This window comes from Pogona vitticeps, chromosome 3 (genome assembly GCF_051106095.1).
Source record: "Pogona vitticeps strain Pit_001003342236 chromosome 3, PviZW2.1, whole genome shotgun sequence".
Lineage (NCBI taxonomy): Eukaryota > Metazoa > Chordata > Lepidosauria > Squamata > Agamidae > Pogona > Pogona vitticeps.
This window is the reverse complement of record NC_135785.1, coordinates 2,692,501-2,713,273: the sequence shown is the minus strand read 5'-3', so window position 1 is coordinate 2,713,273 and position 20,773 is coordinate 2,692,501. Positions and strand designations below refer to the sequence as shown.

The 20,773-nt window shown below is 46.7% G+C and overlaps 1 protein-coding gene across 2 annotated transcripts in view; it reads left to right on the top strand.

Annotated features, from left to right (window-relative positions):
• LPP (LIM domain containing preferred translocation partner in lipoma) overlaps positions 1-20,773 on the top strand; it is a 318,860-nt gene that overhangs the window by 102,053 nt on the left and 196,034 nt on the right. The gene's annotated exons all lie outside the window — the stretch shown is intronic.

Genomic DNA, 20,773 nt, shown 5'->3' with positions numbered 1-20,773 from the left:
AATCAGAAAAAACACTGGTTATTTCCTGACACAAATCGATTTCTCTTTTGAACTGGAAGGGGAAAAAGTGCGGGGGGGGGGAAATGGATGGGTCTTTGAGAGTTTGATTCCCTCCCTGGCCCTCCTTGACAAGGGCTGGACTTGATGCTCTTATGGAGCCCCTTCCATCTCTGCCGTTCTAAAGAGCAGAAAAACGTGGCGCTGCTCAAATAACACGTTCCCCTGTCGCATTACTCGGTGCGTGCACATACTTCATGTGTTCACCGACATTTCAATCGATTTTTTTAAAAGCAAAAGCCGCTTCGGCAGCACTTCTTATTGTCAGCGGGGCCGAGCTCTGCGTCACTGGAACGGGTGGGTTTTCCTTGAGCTGGAATGTCTGAGAAGGTTGAAAGCAGCAAAAAGTCACCTCTTGGGGGGGGGGTATGGAGAGGGCTTCGAAGGAGGAGTGGTGGGCTGAGCCGAGGAGTTATTTTCCCCCCCTCCTTCTCGCGTTGTCACAGGCGCACACGGCCTCAGAAGCATCGCATAGAATGTGTGGGCCCAGGAGCGAGTCTTTTCAGAATTTTCCAGGACCCCCTGATTCTGCTTAAGACGTTTTCCGTTGGTTCTTAAGCTTTCTCATGTCGGTCGGTGCTTGCTCGTTGCGTGCCCGGGCGCTCGCTGCTTTTCGAACAGAAAAGATGCAAAATGTCACGTTTTGTGCACGTTACGGAGACTCTGAGGAGAAAAGAAATAGCAAACTTGGTCTCGCTCTAGCCTGAAGACAAGGAACCTTTTAGCGTTTGAGAGTTCCTTGGTTGAGGGCCTCGTTGCTTAAAGACAACCGAAATGGATGAGAACAAAGAAATTAGAGGCAATTCTCTCCACTCCTAATGCCTGTTAAATTTTCTATCCCATTGTCCTCTGGATGTTTTCTTGGTTTCCTGTTGGAAAAGTTTTTAGGGGAGAACTCAGGTAACTTTGGAAGAATTTCGCCATAGGTCTTCAACCCTTTATCGGTGTCTTTTTCTCTCTTCATCCTGGTGGTACCTGTACCAGCCTTTCCCGGCTCGTATTTGGCAAGCCAGGGAAGGGTGAGAAAGATTGGAGAAGGTCATCACCATGACCGTCGCTGTCGGAAGCCTGTCCTCGATTTCTTTCGGCGCGACCTTCGCTTCCCAGCCCTCCAGAATAGGTGATAGGGTTGAGAAATGATTTTGGTCATTCATTGGAATAAGCCGGGTGGGGAATCGACAAGTCAGCACCAGCTTATAGCAACCGTAAGAGGGCTTTCAAGGTAAGTGAGATAGTTCAGGAGGGACTTTACCATTTCCATTCCCCCAATCAGTTTCCATGGATTTGAACCCAGATCTCCTGAGTCCTATTCCATTATTCTATCCACTACACCACACTGAGTACCACACATGTAAACACAAACACACACACACACACACACAAACAGACACACAGAGCAGGACTGCCGTTTTAAGTTAATCGCAGCAACCTACAGAAGAATTGCATAACTTTAATACTGACAATAAAGAAACTGACATTGTTAAAGTTTTCTATACCTTGGTCGAGTCAGTAAATCCAAAGGGAGGCTGCAACCAAGATATCAGAAGAAGGCTGAGATGTGGAAGGACAGCTGTGAAGAAACTAGAAAAAGGTGTAAGGATGCGTCCCTGGAGACCAAGATCGTTCTTGTCTTACTGCCCTGTATGGGTGTAAAAGCAGGACAGTAAAGAAAGCCGATAGGGGAAAAAATTGACTTGTTTGCAATGCAGAAGAGCTTTGTAGCTACACTGGACTCCCCCAAAGACAAACAAGGCTAAACCCTCCCTGGAAATAAAAATGACAAAACTGGGGCTTTTGTGCTTCGGGCACAGTTCATGAGAAGACAATACTTGGTGAAGAAGTTGGTAAGGCTAAGGACAGTTGAAGGCAGTAGGAAAAGAGGAAGACCCGATATGTGATGGCTCGACTCAGTAAAAGAAGCCATAACCTAGAGTGTGCATAACTGGAGCAGGGCGGCTATCGGAGGTTTCAGAGGGGATGACAGAGGATGAGATGGATGGACAGGGTCATCGAAGCGACCAACATATCTTTGGCCAAACTCTGGGAGGCAAAGTCATGTTGGTCGCTTAGGTGACCCTGTCCAGCCATCCCATCCTCCGTCATCCCCTTCTCCTCTTGCCTTCACTCTTTCTCAACATCCGGGTCTTTTCCAGGGAGTCTTCTCTTCTCACGAGATGGCCAAAGTATTGGAGGATCTGATGTATAATAGGATCTGTCGTTCCAGTGAGCACTCAGGCATAATTTCCTTCAAAATGGATAGGTTTCTTCTCCTTGCAGTCAAGGGGACTCTCAAGAGTCTCCTCCAGCACCACAATTCAAAAGCATCAATTCTTCAGCGGTCAGCCTTCTTTATGGTCCAGCTCTCCCTTCCATACATCGCTACTGGAAAAATCATAGCTTTGACTATGCGGACCTTTGTCGGCAAGGTGATGTCTCTGCTTTTTAAGCTGCTGTCTAGGTTTGTCATCGCTTTCCTCCCAAGAAGCAGGTTTCTTTTAATTTCGTGGCTGCTGTCACCATCTGCAGTGATCATGGAGCCCAGGAAAGTAAAATCTGTCACTGTGTCCTTATCTTCCCCTTCTATTTGCCAGGAGGTGATGGGACCAGGGGCCATGATCTACGTTTTGTTTAGTTTAGTACCTTTAGACCTAAGATGTCTATAAAAGAAATCCATGGTATGTAAACCACCTACTCTCCTTGCTCTATGAAATGATTTTTCAAAAGAGCAACTCTGGGGGAGCTGTAATTAACACAGCCGGTTTGGCAGAAAATGAGAATTGTGACCCGCTTTGATGAAAATGATTCAGAAAGTTATTACACAGACAGGAGGCAAGGAGGCTAAATATAAATACGCCGAGCCGCCGTGTTTGAAGTCAGCCTGCCGGAGGAAGGAGTGTGAATTGCACGGTGGATTTTGCTTCTTAGTCATCATGGCAGCCAGTGCGTCTTGCAGGAAGGGCCGGGCTCTGGGGCGGCGGGAATATTTGTCGGGGACTGGGGTGTGTGTGTGTCGGACAACAGCTTTTGAAAACCAGAAGTGAAGGTGGGATGGCTGTGGTTCGGGGATTCCTCTTGAGCTCTGGACGGTCTCCAGGGCTCGGCTGAGCTTCTTGGCTGGGATAGTCCCGTGGAAGCCTTGAATTCTGTGACTCCCAAGCTGTGTCCCTCTTGTGACGTTCGCCAACGTTGATGGCAGCTTTATTGTGTGAGGTTTCAGAGGTCAAAGGTCCTTGACCGGGGCTGGACTTGATGATCCTTCGGGGTCCCATCGAGCTCCGCCGTTCTAAGAGGATGATGATTCAAAAACGCCCAGTACAATCAATCAAAGTTATAAAAACATGGGCTGGTATTATACATCAGATACAACTTTAAACCAAAAATCTAAGAATCTGTTAAATATCGGCACAGGATGTACACTGTTCCTAATACTGCCGTTTTTTTGTAGCTCTGATGGTGTGATTTCTGAGAACTGCAACTGCTTATAGTACTGCGTGAACGTTCTTAATACTGTTCCCAAAGCCCTGATGACTGTGGGGGCCACAGAAGCGTGTTTCATCCACAAGAGAGATGTTTCGATTGCCAAGTCTCTGTACTTTGTTAGTTCTTTATTTTCAACTCTGGCATCCCCTGGAATTGCAATGTCGATTTCTTCTTCTTCTTCTTCTTCTTCTTCTTCTTCTTCTTCTTCTTCTTCTTCTTCTTCTTCTTCTTCTTCTTCTTCTTCTTCTTCTTCTTCTTCTTCTTCTTCTTCTTCTTCTTCTTCTTCTTCTTTCTTCTTTCTTCTTCTTGTCTTTTTGGGCAGTCAGCCAGTACCTAGCTTAATTCCAGGGAAAGGGGGGGGGGGGGGTTGTCTCAGCTTTTTCAGCCAGAATCCTGGAAGGACCTAAAGCGTACTTGCTAACTTCTTTGTTTCTCCCTGTCTGAGTTTGTCTTGACTCAGACACCTCAGCGAGGAATTTTCGAACTGTGTGGGAGATTTCTTGCCACCAGGCAGAAATGAGACAAATGGCCTAATTATTATTTATTTTTTGTTGTTGTTGTTGTTGAGTTACGCTGTGATTTGTGCAGATGGTCTGTGTACAAAAGTGTAGAGGCCAAACATACACAGGAAGCACAGAATGGGCGACCGGTGGCTTTAAAGACAGATGAACTCCTCCTCCTCCTCCTCCTCCCATAGTCCTAAATCCCAAAGAGTCCACGTAACAACACAACAACTTCCTTATTTTGGCATAATTAGTGACAAAGTGGGTTTTTGTGTGTGCATCTTGTGCAACCGCTGCTATTTCTGCACAACATTTCTTCCCGTTCTCCTCTCGAGAGTGCCAAAATGACCCTTGCCCTCCTGAGTGGGGGAATAGTTTTGTAATATCAGCTCTTGGTGTGTAGAGTCAGGAAGATTTACCCCCCAAAAATCTTTGCTTCCTCTTGGTGTACATTCACTCTTGCAGGATGGGGAAGAGTCTAACCAAATGCCTGCTCCACGTGGCAGAGAGAAAGCCGTGCACCTCGCCTGCCCACCACGATTTGTGGTGTGGTTCTAGTGGAAGAAGGAGGGGTGTGTGTCTAGAAACACACAAACACCCCCGGCTGTTGCAGATTTTCTGAATCATAGCCCCCCGAAGGATGCTTTTGAAAGCTTTCAAAGTTGTAGCCGTGTTAGGCTGTACAAGCATTTCAACAAAAGAGGCAGAACAGAAGAAAAGCAAGAAAAAGGACATGCTGACACCTTAAAGATCAACTGCAGTAGTTTAATGTCAGCTTTCCTGGGAGATGATCCACTTTGTCAGTCATATGGGTTACAATACAGAGACTACATGTTAACACATTCAATTCATGCAAGGCTGTAAGATAAAAGGACAGTGCGGTTTGGTTGTATTTCACACCTAGTAATGATTTGCTGCAAGTCTCTTTAGGGACTCAGTCCATCTCATATTTACTTTCTTGGGCTCCCTGATCACTGCAGATGGTGACAGCAGCCACGAAATTAAAAGACCTGCTTCTTGGGAGGAAGGCAATGACAAACCTAGACAGCATCTTCAAAAGCAGAGACATCACTTTGCCGACGAAGGTCCGAATAGCCAAAGCTATGGTTTTTCCAGTAGCAATGTATGGAAGCGAGAGCTGGACCACAAATAAGGCTGACCGCCGAAGAATTGATGCCTTTGAATTGTGGTGCTGGAGGAGACTTTTGAGAGTTCCCTGGACTGCAAGGAGAACAAACCCGTCCATTCTGAAGGAAATCAACCCTGAGTGCTCCCTGGAAGGACAGACCCTGAAGCTGAGGCTCCAGTACTTTGGCCATCTGATGAGAAGAGAAGACTCCCTGGAAAAGACCCGGATGTTGGGAAAGTGTGAAGGCAAGAGGAAAAGGGGGACGACAGAGAACGAGGCGGTTGGACAGGGTCACCGAAGCGACCAACATGAATTTGATCCAACCCCAGGAGGCAATGGAAGACAGGAGGGCCTGGCGTGCTCTGGTCCATGGGGTCATGAAGAGTTGGACAGGACTGAACGACGAAACAACAGCAACAACTGCTACAAGTCTCTTTAGGGACTCAGTCCATCTCATTTTTGGACCTACTCTTTTCCTGCTGCCTTCCACCTGTCTTAGCATGATGGTCTTTTCCCGCCTTCTCATGAGGTGCCCAAAGTAGGACAGCCTCAGCTTCAATATTTTCACCTCCTGAGATAATTCAGGCTTGATTTGCTCTAAGACCCACTTGCTCATCTTTCTGTCCATCCGGTGAATCCTCAAAGCTCTCCTCCAGCCCCACTTTTCAATCAAACCAATTTTTTCCCCTGTCAGGTTTCTTTACTTTTACACTCATACATAGTGACTGGGAATATAAGAGGGCGGGTGGCCTTGCTCTTGGTCTCCACTGACACATCCGTACTCTTGATGATCTTTTTCGAATTCCTTCATTCCTCCATCTTCTGATTTCCCGGCTGCAGTCTCCAAATAAAATTGCAGAAGAAACGTAGGAAGGAAGGACTATTAACAGTGGCGCTGACATTCAAGAAGAGGCAGATAACTTTTCAGAAAACTGCAACATAAAGGGAACGGCAGAATTGTATGACAGATCCTGCCAGACAGAAAGTAAGAAATACCCAAATTACAACATAGTAGAAAGCTTGTTTGCAGTAAGTCCTGTGACTTACTGCACACATCTCGGCATCTTTTAATTTCATTAAAGAATAGCATGAAGCAAGATTTCAGTATAAATGTAAGAGAGCTTGAATTGGTGGAAATTCAAAATACAAGCAAAGGAACTAGCAAACTCAAACATCACTGGATGTGCTAGAACTACAAGTTCCATTATGCTGCCACCTGGACTGATGAGGCCAAGGAATCCTTTGTACTCTTAATGTCCCCTAAGTAGCATTCCACATCTTATCTTCTCTGGCTGAAAATTAGGGAATTCTTGCAAAGTTGGATGCAGGAAACAAGATGGAACCAGGGTGGTTTGTGCATAGGAAGTTATTTTCCAGATGTGAAATTTTGTATGTCTAGTCCCAGATGTTCTTGGACTAAAACTTCCAGAAGCTTTAACTACAAACTGTGCTGGCTAGGATTTCTGGGAGTCATAGTCCAAGAACATCTGGGGGACCCAAGGTTGGGAACCTCTGGTATAGAGAGTTACAATAATTAAGGGGTACTTTTAAAAAAAGAGCCTCAAAAATGCACACTGTATTTTTAAAATGAGGTTCGAACAGCAGTTTACTAAAAGGCATTGCAAAACAATCAGCTGGCTCTAGCCAGGCCTTGAAAGCAAGGTTGTTGTGACATTGCAAACGAATTTCTCTCACAGCTGACATTCGAGTCGTAGGAGAAAATGGAAAGCGTATTGAAATGACTGGTAAAATGTTGTATTCTGTGAGAGTAAAAGGCGAAGAAAGGCTTTTTACTGTATATATCCTTACTTTTAACAATATTGGTAGTTTAGAGGTGTATTCTCCGTTTTTCTATGTGCCTTTTTAGTCTATAAGCTCTTGCGTTTTTAGCATGTAAGTTACCGCAACCTTGACACATAACTGTATCATAAGTTCTGCCTACCTCTTAAGTTTCGTTTTTGAATGTACTTTTGTTTGCAACTTCTCGTAGTTGTAAGAATGCGGATGGCAATCACACCTACAGCTTTTCACAACTTGCAAGGATATATTTTTCAGCCTTTGTGCTTGTATTTTTTCCATAGCTATAGGACTTTGGGATGTTTTCAATGTTGGGGATTGTATTTTTGTGGTTATGGAACATAAAAGCAAGGTAGATCGATAAAGCTGGTAGAATCAGACAAACTGATGCTGCCTGGAGCCATTGCAACAATAAAAAGGCGTCTACCTCGATACTCAGATGAATTTTGATAGAATTGTCAATGGCCGTCTTGTTTCATTCTGGAATGTCTAGGTGTTAAAAACCTCAGGAGGGGCCTTCTTCATGATCCCATCATCCTCACATGTGCATTTTGATGAGGGAATACAGGAGGGCTTTCTCTGTGGGGGAGAGCCTTTAGACTCTGGAACTCCCTCCCACTGGAGGCCTGGCTGGCCTCGTCTTTGCTGTCCTTCTGCAGGCAGGCAAAGACCTTTCTCTTCAGGGAAGTTTTCTCTCAGATAATGGCTGCCTCAGTAGGTTTCTTAAAAGGATGGTTATGTGATACTGCTTTGAATGCATTTTTTGGTGTTGCTTTGTTTACTGTCTTTCAGTGTGGTATTTGTTTGAGCCTATTTGTGTACTTATGTCTTTAGCATTATATATTATTTTTTTTAATGATGTCAACCACCTTGGAAGCCCTTTTTGAAGAAGAAAGGTGAGCTAAAAATATTGTAAAATAAATTTTTAAAAAATAATCTTTAACTGGGATAGATGCCAGCTGTGATGAACACAGGCTTCTGATTTATCCCTAGATGCTTACAAAATTCTGTGGGGCTCTTGGGGAGATGTTCCGCAGTCCAGAATCCTTGACCTGACAGGGTTTGCTGATTTCCCAGATGCAGTGAGAGAGAATCTTTCCCCGTCCAGCTAGGCAAGGTCATTAAAAAAGAGAGAGAACAGAAGACAGCAAGATCCGAACGCAGGGCTTTCTGTGGGAAAGCATACATGCTTCTTTCAACACAGAGCTATGGATTTTCCTGTCTGGTTCTTGGAAACAGCTTCACTTTTTCCTTGCAGACCATAATATGCGCATGGGAGTGGTGCCCAAAAAGAGAGCAGCTTGCTTAAAGAAGTTGGGGGGGGAGCTGTGTTGGCGAATGTTTGTCGATTCCAGGAATCTGGAACCTGCATGGTGGTAAAGGTAAAGGTTCCCCTTGACAATTTTTGTCCAGTCGTGTCCGACTCTAGGGGGTGGTGCTCATCCCCGTTTCCAAGCCATAGAGCCAGCGTTTGTCCGAAGACAATCTTCCGTGGTCACGTTTCCAGTGCGACTTAGACACGGAACGCTGTTACCTTCCCACCAAAGTGGTCCCTATTTATCTACTTGCATTTGCATGCTTTCGAACCGCTAGGTTGGCGGGAGCTGGGACAAGCGACGGGCGCTCACTCCATCGCGTGGATTCGATCTTACGACTGCTTGGTCTTCTGACCCTGCAAGCACAGGCTTCTGCGGTTTAGCCCGCAGCGCCACCACGTCCCTGCATGGTGAGACCGGTTTTTTGTCCCCCTTAAGGACATCTTCGATTTATTCTCCTCTCTCTCTCTCTTTGGGACTGTGCTTCAAAGCTGGATGTGAGATGGCAGAAGCCATGAAGGTTCGCAGCACCCAAGTTTTTTTCCTCTTCCTTTTGAAGAAAAGGCTTAACGTTTTTATTTGCACCCTTTGCTCTACGTTATTTTAAAAGAACCATCAAAGTCCCAGCATCAAGGGACTTTTGGCAAAGTGAATAATTGTCGTTCATGTGCCTCGGGGAGGAAAAACAAAACAAAAAACAATAATAGCTGGCAAAAAATATCGACTCTAGCAACTGCGGTTTGTCTCTGCAATCTTAATTGAATTGAATTTAGCAACTCAAAGGGAAATCACCTTCATTAAAAAAAAAACAGGAGTTGCCTTTGTTGACGGATCTGCTCTTTCTAAAATTTGACCATTGAATGTAGGATAAAAATCTGATTTGCTTCTTAGTCACCGTCAGGCGTTGTCTCCCCTTGCTAACCCCTGGAACATATGGGTTCGTTTCACAGAATCACAGTATAATTGAATCGGGAGGGCCATCCAGTCCAACCCCCCCCCCTCCTGCTCAAATCAGGAATCCAAATCAAAGCAGATCTGACAGAGGGTTGTTTAATTCTCTCCTGAATGCCTCCAGCATTGGTGTGCTCTCCAACCTCCCATGCTTGTGGGTTCCTTTGTCATACTGTTCTAACGGTTAAGAAGTTTTTGCTGATATTCAACCTAAAATTGAATATCAGGGAAAACTGAATGGTAAATCCTAATGCTTCAATAGGTCTCCCCTAGTTCAAGACGTTCAAGAGAAAATCGGACAGCCGCTCAGAGTGGTATAGATTTATCAGATGGGCCGGATATAAATCAAATCAAATCAAATCAAATCAAATCAAATCAAATCAAATCAAATCAAATCAAATCAAATCAAATAAATAAATAAATAAATAAATAAATAAATAAATAAATAAATAAATAAATAAATAAATAAATAAATAAATAAATAAATACATCTGCTTTGATTTAGACTCCTGCCTTGAGCAGGGGGTTGGACTTGATGGCCTTCGAGGGCCCTTCCAACTCATAAGCTCTATGAAACCAGCTCATGGACTGAAACCCCTGTTCATCCATATGTTAGAGAGAGGATAGCTGTGTAGAGCGGACTCAATCCTGCAGCCTGGATGTTTTTCTTGGTATTTGTAGTTACCCATGAAGAATGGTAGAGCTTTTGAAACCATGGGAGAGAGGAAAACAGTTTTAGAGCGTGCAAGCTCTGTGCAGGAATCCAAATCAAAGTATGTGAGAGTATTGTATCGAAACATCTAGCGTCCTCTTGAAAGCATTGGAGGTCATGGGTTCGATTGTCATACTGCTCTAATAGTTAAGACATTTTTCCTGATAGTCAGCCTACATCTGTCTTCCTGCAACTTGAGCCCATTCGCACGTGTCCTGTGCTGTGGGATGATGGAGACCAGATCCTGCCCCTCCTCTGCAGGACAGCCATTCAAGGATTTGAAAAGGGCTCTCCTCTCTCCCCTGAAGGCTAAACATGCCCAGTTTTTCTTTCAATCGTTTCCAATCCCCTGATCCTCCTTGTTGCCCTCCTACAAACCTCCAGTTTATTGGCTTTACTTTAATTGTTCCTTGTGCAAACCATGCTTCGTTCTTGATGAATATGTGCTCGCAAGCACATGATAATGAAGTGAAACGAGAGAGGTCTGTGGATGAATGTCTTATTGGCTCCTTAGCTATTGAGTAAGAACAATGCAAGCCGATGCTTTCAATGCAAGACCAGTGCTTTCCACCTCGTTCTTAACCAAAGTCGGCGACCTGGGTTTGCGTCACACTGTTTTGGACTCTTAATGGTCGAGAATGACCAAAAGGTCCCTCTATTTAAAATCAGAATACGAGTACACCGGAAATTAACGAGAATAGCGGAGTGGCACCTTTCTCTCTGACATCTAGTTTTCTGCCTGCAAGTTATTTTATATAGACAAACACCTTATCAGAGGAGAGGCCAAGGGCAAAGGGCACTTTTCGAGATTTGCTGGGAGCCCAAGAAAGGATGCAGGGCCAACGAAGCGATTGGCTGCCTAGATTTTTTTTTTAAATGAGTGCAGTTATTGAGTATCATAAGGGTTTCTGTGGTGGGTTTTTGAAGGATGAATTTAACTTTTACAACGGGATTTTAAACTAAAATAGCCCCCTTTTGCCCTCTAATGGCCAAAATACTGTAATATATATATATAGGGTAATATAAGACACTGTAATATATAATATATACTGCAATATATGACACTCTATTACTATATATATTATGACCCATCCTTTAAAGGGTGTAAGAGCATTTTGAAGCAATTGGAAAAAACAACACAATTGGAGGTTGGAATAGAGGGGTGTGTGATGTAACAAACAGGGCCACCCTTCTCTGAGCTGAGCCTTCATCCGGTCCGTATGGGTTCTGATTTCAGATCAGAAAAATGGGGGTTTCACCTACTGTTCGCAGCATCCCTTGGGTGTGATCTTGAAGTAGGTTCCAGTAGCGCGGAGTTCCATGGGAACCTCACACAACCACTGTAACGTAGGTGTCGGGGCCCTCTTGTCAGGCGGTGTTTGACTACACCTCCCATCACCCCCCCTCCAATAGAGCCTGGGGCTGTGGAAGCTGGGGGCGATGGAAGCTGTGGCCCCACAGACCTCGCAAGAGGGACCGTTTTGAGGATGCCCGGAGCCGGCGAGTGCCGTCTGCGCCTTCTGTCTCTCACGTTCGCCCACGCATGCAGGCCACACACATGTACGCGTGCACATGTCATGCCGTCGTGCGGCAGGGCCCGGGCGGGTGCCGTCTGTCTATTCTGTCAGTCCTTCTTGTCGCCCTGCTCGGTCCCTCTCCATCCCTCTCGGCAGCTCCAGCGCACCTGTCGCCGGCAGCCGCCGGTCACCATGGCAATCGGCGATCTCAGGCAGCGTTTTCTTCTGAGTCAGTTTCGAAACGGCTGACAATTGCTCCCGACACGGACCCGTGCGCGAGAGCCCGTCAGTCTCCCCTTTGTTGTCTTGACAACCGGGGTATATTTAGAAATGTAACCGGGGGGCTCGGTCGCACGTTTGCTTGAGCGGCGTTTCGCGGCTCGGAAATTGGCTTTGCTGCATCTGGGGGTGGGGGTGGGAAGAGAGGGGGCTGTTTGGGGAAATGCAACGTCTCCTCCCCCCGAGCCCCCCACTCTTTCTTTTTTGGCACTGCATCTGGAGAAGCCCCACATCCAGCAGAGGATGGAGGGCCGCTTCCGGGCACATTTGGCTTCATGCACCAGAGTCCCCACGGCTTCTTTTCCGATCGTCGCATTCCAAGGATGGTGACAGTGGGGATGATGGCGATTTCGGCTTCTTCCTGGCCTCTGACTCGTAGATGTGAGGAAAGTGGCAGGACACGGCAGTGCATCTCGAATCTGTCTAGAACGTCGTCTGCCTGCGTGCTCTGTCTGTCCGCCCCTCTCCCTTCTGCCGGGTTGGCTCCCTTGCCTGTCTTGTCTCCCCTGGGATCAAGAGTCCCTGCTTTAGCCGCACAACAGACTTGTGAGGTCGGCCAGGCGGAAGGAGGCTTCCACGGAGTCTGACAATTGAGTGGCAGCTTGAACCCGGCATTTCAGGCAAAGCGAGGTGGTTTGCCTCCAGCAAGAGACACTTCAAGCCGGGTGTGGAACCCTTTGTTGTTCTTGTTTAGTCGTTAAGTCGTGTCTGACTCTTTGTGTCCCCACGGACCAGAGCACGCCAGGCCCTCCTGTCTTCCACGGCCTCCCAGAGTTCGGTCAATTTCATGTTGGTTGCTTCGCAGACACTGTCCATCCATCTCGTCTTCTGTCGTCCCCTTCTCTCCTCTTGCCTTCACACTTTCCCAGCATCAGGGTCTTTCCCAGGGAGTCTTCTCTTCTCATGAGATGGCCAAATAAAGGATTGGAGCCTCAGCTTCAGGATCTGTCCTTCAAGTGAGCATTCAGGGTTGATTTCCTTTAGAACGGATAGGTTGTTCTCCTTGCAGTCCAGGGGACTCTTGAGAGTCTCCTCCAGCACCACAATTCAAAAGCCTAATCTTCTCCTTATCCCCCATCATTGCCAGGGATGAAAGAAAGCATCATTGCCCATCCAGTCGCTTTTTGACCTGGCATCGGGGGGGGGGGGAGCCATCTTGGCCTGTGCCTCGGTGGAAGCTTTTGAGCTTGAGTCCGATATCAGGATGGCCCCGTGGGGTCTCCATCACTAAAATAGGCCCATTGAATCAGTGGAATTCATGGAGGAGTTCAATAAGTCCCCACCGACTCAACAGGCCTGCTGTAGTTGGAGCTCATTTCTGGATTTCAGCCGCTATTTGCAACTTGCTGGACGCTGAGTAGCGGAACACGCACAGGTTCAGTGATCAAGAAGCCTTGTTCTGTCTGTGTAGCTTAACATGGCAACACGGCAAACTTGACAACTGTAGCTTAACAGTAGAATGCAGAAAATATTCAGCATCCGTGGGGGTGGTGGCTTGGAGCCTACCCCCCCCTGCAAATATTGTGGTCCTACTGCCTTCCTCCCCCCCCCCCCCCCCGGCCACGGTACTTCTTTATTTCTGCTTCTTGCTATATTTTTGGGGTCTCATGTTGAAGAGAATAAGATCTAAATCTAAATCTGGATGGATGGATGGATGGATGGATGGATGGATGGATGGATGGATGGATGGATGGATGGATGGATGGATGGATGGATGGATGGATGGATGGATGGATGGAAGGAAGGAAGGAAGGAAGGAAGGAAGGAAGGAAGGAAGGAAGGAAGGAAGGAAGGAAGGAAGGAAGGAAGGAAGGAAGGAAGGAAGGAAGGAAGGAAGGAAGGATGGATGGATGGATGGATGGAAGGAAGGAAGGAAGGATGGACGGAAGGCAGGAAGGAAAGAAGGAAGGAAGGAAGGATGGAAGGAAGGATGGATGGATGGAAGGATGGAAGGAAGGATGGATGGATGGATGGATGGATGGATGGATGGATGGAGGGAGGGAGGGAGGGAGGGAGGGAGGGAGGGATGGATAACTGACTAACTAACTAACTAACTAATCAAACAAACAAATAAGAAGCAATGGAGCATAAGTACGTTGAGGATACCTCGCTGAATGGCTTGCTTTTGATGACACCAGCTTTTCTTAGTATCTCAGAATAGACCATCCAGAGTTTGGACCAACTCTGAGAGACGTCATGCCGACAGCATGAAAAGGAGTTAATTTCTCTCCGCACTCCCCGGAAAGTTTTTCAAAGTTTGCCCAAAATGTTGCTGTGCATGACTGTTGCATTTTCACTTTTTTTAAAGCAACGTGCAAGTGCACACCACAAAGACAGGGAAAAAAAACCTCGTTGTTCGAAAAGACACATTCAACCCATCCGATGATTCTACTTTGTAGGGGTTCGCAAAGCGGACCAGCAGCTATTGTGAGATTTAGCTACACAGTAGGGAGGTACGGCTGCGGGATCCTGGACATTGTCACACCATCTCCGGGGAGTCAAGTGAGAGAATGGGTGATGGCTGCGGTGCGGGGTTTCACCCGGGGGAGCCTGCAGACTTTCTGGGAGCTGCAACGCTAGAAAACTAATTCCCCGCCGCGACTCCACCGCTGTATCTGTCGTGTCTCAGCAGCAGTCGGTTCTCTTCTCAAGGCTGCAGAGAATTTTAGATGCTTCATTAGATGGAGGGAATCAGTGAATGCCTTTGCCTGTTTTTTTAACAGTCGGTCTCTGGCGATATCTCCACCCTCTCCCCCGAGTGTACATCCTACTGTGACTTAAGGATCTCTTAAGACTCATACCTCTGTAGCCCCAAGGACAAGATCCAGACTAGAGGGCTTCTGCTCACTGTGATGACACGAAATACATGATTAATGCTAAAGTTCACACACGCACACCAAAGCAGAAGTCATCTGTCTTGGTATGTAATGAATTCCAAACCCCTTTTTTCTCCTTAGTACGGGTGCTTGAATCTGTTCTGTACCAGCGAAGATACCCCAGATTATGTTTATTAAGAAAAATAGCAATTCTGTGCCACTGAGTCAAGTCTGACTTAGGGCACCTCTTTCCGGGGTGTCCAGACAGAGAAGACTCAGAAGGGGTTTCCCCGTGTTTTCTTCTAGGGGGTAGCCCTGGGATCGCTGTGCAGTTTTTGCCCAAGGCCACCCAGGCTGGCTCTTTCTCCCAGGAGACATGGCGGGGAATCGAACTCCCAACCTCTTCCTCTGTAGTCAGAGACGTAAACCATTGAGCTATCCGGCCAGCTGGAAACCCTATTAATAATCATCACTTCTGACTTAGGGTGACCCTTTCCAGGGTTTTCCAGGAAAAGAAGACCCAGAAGTGACCCTTCCCTTCTTCTGGGGGCACCCTTGGACTTTGCAGCTTGCCCAAAGCTACACAGGCTGGCTCTTCTCTCCCAGGAAGCCCAGTGGGGAATCGAACTTTTGGCTCCCACAGCCAGATCTCTCAACCACTGGACTACCCGGCCAACTCTATCGTCATGCACTATCAAGTCAGTTCTGACTTATGACAACCCTTTTTAGAAGGGGTTTCCTCTTCTGTTCTTCTGGGGTGCCCTGGGATCACCATGCAGTTGGCCCAAGGCCACCCAGGCTGGCTCTTCTCCCTGGAGAGCTAGCGGGGAATTGAACTCCCCACCTCCATTGCTGGAGACTTAAACCATGGAATCCACAATCTTCCTGAAAGTCTGTTGCTTCGTCTTCAGTTTGACTGTCCGTTAATAACTGGGTGCCACCTGAGTTTGCCACCTGAGGCAAGAAGATGCTCTGGCCGGACAGCCGTTGTCCTTCCGATGGACCGTAGCTGTGGCATGTTTGCTTTCCTAGCCTATAAAAGTGACAAGAGGTCTGAGCATCCTGTTTACCACAGACTGTTGGGAACATTAACAAAGAGTGAGATGGAGAAGCAGGCAGGGGATTAATAAAAATGCGTCAGAATTTGGTTCAAGGCCTGCTCTTCCCAGTTGCCGGGAGACGGAAGTTTAATGGCTCTGTCGCTCTTGCTAATTTTGTTCTTGACGTGGAGCTCTGGGGAGAGCAGGGATGAAGCAGCCGCTATCAACCGAGATCCGTTGTCGTAGAGTCATAGAACTGTAAGTGCCGGGAAGAAACTCAGGGGTCACCAGCCCTAGCCCCCCCCCCCCCACTGAAGCAGGACATCCAGACGGAAAGCATTCCTGACAAACGGTCCTCCAAGACTCCACCAGTTGATGAGCACGTCTGTTCTGCTTCTTTCTTGTGGTTTATTTCTCATGTTTATTCAGAGCCTCCTTTCGTGAAATTTGAAACGGTTGCCTGAAGTCCTGTTCTCCGGAGTTGCAGGAAACAAACAGGCTCCGTCTTCCATGTGACAACCCTTCAAATGTTTAAATACAGACTCTTGTTGTTGCTGTTGTCTCTTCGTGACCCCATGGACCGGAGCACGCCAGGCCCTCCTGTCTTCCACTGCCTCCCGGAATTGGGTCAAAGTCATGTTGGTCGCTTCGATGACCCTGTCCAGCCATCTCGTCCTGTGTCGTCCCCTTCTCCTCTTGCCTTCACACTTTCCCAACATCAGGGTCTTTTCCAGGGAGTCTTCTCTTCTCATGAGATGGCCAAAGTATTGGAGCCTCAGCTTCAGGATCTGTCCTTCCAGTGAGCACTCAGGGTTGATTTCCTTCAGAACGGATAGGTTTGTTCTCCTTGCAGTCCAGGGGACTCTCAAGAGCCTCCTCCAGCACCACAATTCAAAAGCATCCATTCTTCAATGGTCAGCCTTCTTTATGGTCCAGCTCTCACTTCCAAATACAGACTCTTAGCCTTCTCTTTTTTAGCCTAAACATGCTTACCTCCATCAACAGTCCTCATCGGGCTTGGTTTGCAAACCTTTGACCAATTGCAGCGCACTCTTGTAGACGCTTTTCAGCCTGTTCGTACCTCTCTTAAACCTTGATGCCCAGAACATGGACCCTTTATAGTTGCTGAGGTATGACTAAAGCGGAACAGAGTGGGAGTATTCCTTCGATTTTTCTGGTCAATGGACTTCTATGGGTGTAGCCTTGTCTTGCCTTTCTCTTTTTTTCCTGACACACATTGAGCTCGTAGTTTGCAAATATACCTAGATCCTTTCCCCAGGTATCATTGCCAACAGCCACCCATCCTATAGGTATGCATCTGGTTTTCTTTCCTAGTCTAAACGTAGAACTTTACATTGATCCCTGTTGAAATCCATTTGGTTTGGTTTGTTCTCCAGCTCTCCAAAATGTTACCATTATCTTGAATTCTTCCTGCAAACATGTTAGCTGCACCTCCTTGTTTGATGTCACGGATTTAATAATAATAATAGAACCGCAGAACTGGAAGGGACCTTGTGGGATCATCCAGTCCATCCCCTGTCAAGGAGGCCCAGGGGGAATCGAACTCCCAACCTCTGGCTCTGCAGCCAGATTCCTAAGCCGTTAAGCTTTGACAAGCATCCCCTCCACTTTTTCATCCAAGCCCTTTATTTTTAAAAAAAATGCTGAGCAAAAATGAGCCTGTAAGTGAACCTAGCTACACTCCACTTCTTACTTCTCGCCAGGTTGACAAGGAGCCCACGGCAAGCACTCTTTGAGTGCGGTCTGCAAAGCAGGTACAGATGCACCTAACAGCATCTTCTAATCTATACGTTACTAACTTCCCAAGAACATAATGAATATATCATGAATCGGTGGCTTTCCGAAATCAAGTTAAATTACATCCACAGCATTCCCCTCATCTACGAAGCTTGTGACTCCATTTAAAATGAACCCAGTAAAATTAGTTTGGCATGACTTCTTTTTGAGAAGTCCATGCTGGATGTGACTAATCACCATTTTCTAAGAGATGTTTTCCCAGTATCAGTGCCAAGCAAACCAGCTGATAGTTGCTAAGAACCCCAATCCCCTGGCTTTTAAAGATAAGGATCACATTTGACAGTCTCCAGTCTTTATGAATCCCCCACCCTCCATTCTCCAAATATTCTCAAAAGAAGTCAGCAGATCTGTTTTGACTTGGATTCCTGCCTTGAGCAGAGGGTTGACTTGATGGCCTTATGGACCCCTTCCAACACAGTTATTCTGTGATTATAGGTAGAGGCTCTGAGATTACATCTGCAAGTTGCTGTAATATCGTTGAGTCCAGCTTTTGCGGTTGTGCAGACTGGAATTCATTTCCAGCAAAGATAAATGGAGCCTTTGCCACTCAGTGGCGAAGGTGGTTAGAACTTCGCAAAGAACTAATAACTTGGGTCATGGAGCGGTCATAGTTTAGTGATGGGAGCAACTCTTCAGCATTTGGAAGGTACCAGGTTGAAACCCGCAGCCACTGGGGGGTAACTTCCTACGTGCTGGCCAAGGTCTTCAGTGGTTGTGCTGGGCACTGAACCACAGATCATCTGTTCCCCCAACTCACGGCGATCAGCACTGGAAATGTTACATTTTCCTGCTTCTTCAAGAAGACAGCAAAGAGGCCCTTGAAAATAAAAATAGCCATAAAACAAAAGCTGAATCAACGAATAATAGAGGTGAAAACAGTAGCAGGCAAACCTAAAAACAGCACAGCAGACGTAAGGGGAGCCCATTTACGTACATCTTGATGCAATGGCTATAAGACAAGGGTTTACTGGAATATGTGCTTTTACTTGGGAAACTGTTGGAAACAAGTAAAAGCACATATTCCAGTAATCCACTGTCCTAGAAACAAATTTTGGGAGTGGGGGTGGTGAGCACCGACCGAGAAGCCTGTCCGAGGGTTGGTGTCAACCCTCAATAAAGGGTTCCTTCCCTGTTCACCATCCACCTCATCTCAGCAATTGGGAGAGAGGGAGACAAGGTCTCACCTGATGATCTCAAAAAGACTCGGATTTTTGTGGGAGCTGATGGCCCATGAGACAGCGTGCTGACAAAATCTACTGGGCATTAACATTAAACTACACTTAGAAATGCACTTGAGGTTAGCGATATTGACTCAACCCCAACAAGATTTGTTTTGTGGGCCCCCCGGTGTGGCTCTGTAACACAGTCGGCTGCGGCTGGTGACGTCCACTGCACAGGCAGAAGGAGACGAGCCATGAAATTGCAGAGTTTGAAAGGTAACCTCAGAGACCATTTAGTTCATCTTTCTGTGAATTCAAGACAGTCCACAGGTAAAGAACCCATGGCTTAAGGCCATCTGACTTCCGCTTTCCACGAAAGAATCCACCAACCTCCTGATATGTCCCATCTTATGGTCAAACAGCTCTTGCAGTCCAGACGTTCTTCCTGATGTTCAGTAAAAACTTCCTTTCTTGAAATTTCCATCTATCAGTTTTGGGGGCTCCCTCTGGAATGGGAGGGGTACCTTGTGCCCACGGAGACCCTCAGATCTTTTTACACATCCTTCTCTCAGTGACATGTGTCACCTCTCTTGTATTGTTGCATCTGAGCCAACCAACCCCCACGGCTAAATTGTAGAATTTTACATTCAACCTTGTTGAAATTAGTTTGGCTTGTTTGGATCCCTTCCTCCCCATCTGTCAAAGCTACCCTGATTCTATCTCCTGCGGTCTTAGAGAGCCCTCCCAGTTTGGTGTCAGACCTATGGATCTGGTGAACCTCCTCTTCTCTACTCCTTCATCCAAGTCATTTACCGTATTTTTCGCACCATAAGATGCACTTTTTCCCGACAAAATGGGGTGTGTGTGGAAAGTCTGTGCGTCTTATGGAGCGAAGAAAACAGATTATATTTTCCTGTTTTCTTCTCCTAAAAAATTGGTGCGTCTTATGGAAAGGTGCATCTTATGGAGTGAAAAATATGGTATAAAAATGTTGGAGGCACTGTCCCAAGGACAAAACCTTACACCGCCAAAGATTTTGACTGAATGTCAGGAAAATCTCCTGTTAGAGTAGTAAGACAATGGAACCAATGACCTCGAAAGGTGGCAAGTCCCCCAACCCTTGGAGGCATTTAAAAGAAATGTAGACGGCCAGTTTGGGGTCTCTAAGGTTTGCATAAATGAGGTAGAACATCCAGAATGGAGAATTACGGCATTTTTAATGCAATGCATATGTTTTTTTTTTTTAAATCCCCATTTATTTATTTATTTTTTATGGACTCCCTTTCTCTAAAGCCAGCTCACGGCAGGTAAAACTATAAAAGAAACACAGTTTTCAAATATAGTATAAATACCCTTCCAGTTGAGGTTTTTTCCTTAATTGAGCCAGAGTTAGGTGTCTCTAAGGTGTGCATAAACCAGGTAGAATGGTTCCAGAATGGAGCATTATGGGGTTTGTCTAGCGCCATTGATGCTTGTGATAAAAGACTGCCATTGTTAGAGAACCTCTCGGGCAGAGCTTGCGATGACAGGTTGCCCACCCTTGAAGAGACGGCGGCCGGTCAGGTTTGACCCTGCGGAGGCAACGTCTAGAACACATGCTCTCTGTCTCTTCTCCTCCTAAGGTTTTGGGCTGCTTTGGGGCTGCGAGCGTTACAGTCGAAGCCCTACCCGGCAGCTGCTCTTTTCTCCTGCATCTGATCACACACACACACACACACACACACACACACACACACACACACACACACACACACACACACACACACACACACACACACACACACACACACACACACACACACACACACACACACACACACACACACACACACACTCATGCCAGCCACCACCGTCCTCACCAAAAATACACGTCTTGCTCAGAGGCTCATGACTAACAAAATGTTTCTGTTTCCCTTTGCTGGAAGCATATGGGGAGCTACAGGAAAGCATATGGCTCTTTTCAAGAAACATATTGGTGAATGGACAAATTAAGAGTGGTTGGCAGTCGGCAGCTTCCGATGTCTGGCTAGACCACCACGTCAAATCCCCTGGCATCTCCTGCCGGCTCTTCCCCAAGGTGGCTGGCAGGCAGGCAGGCAGGCAGGCAGATAGACGAGGGGCTCCATGCCGCTCACGGTGGAAGACCTTTGGAATGGCTGCACAAGACCCCAGGCAGCCGGTTTGCCCTTGGCCGCCTC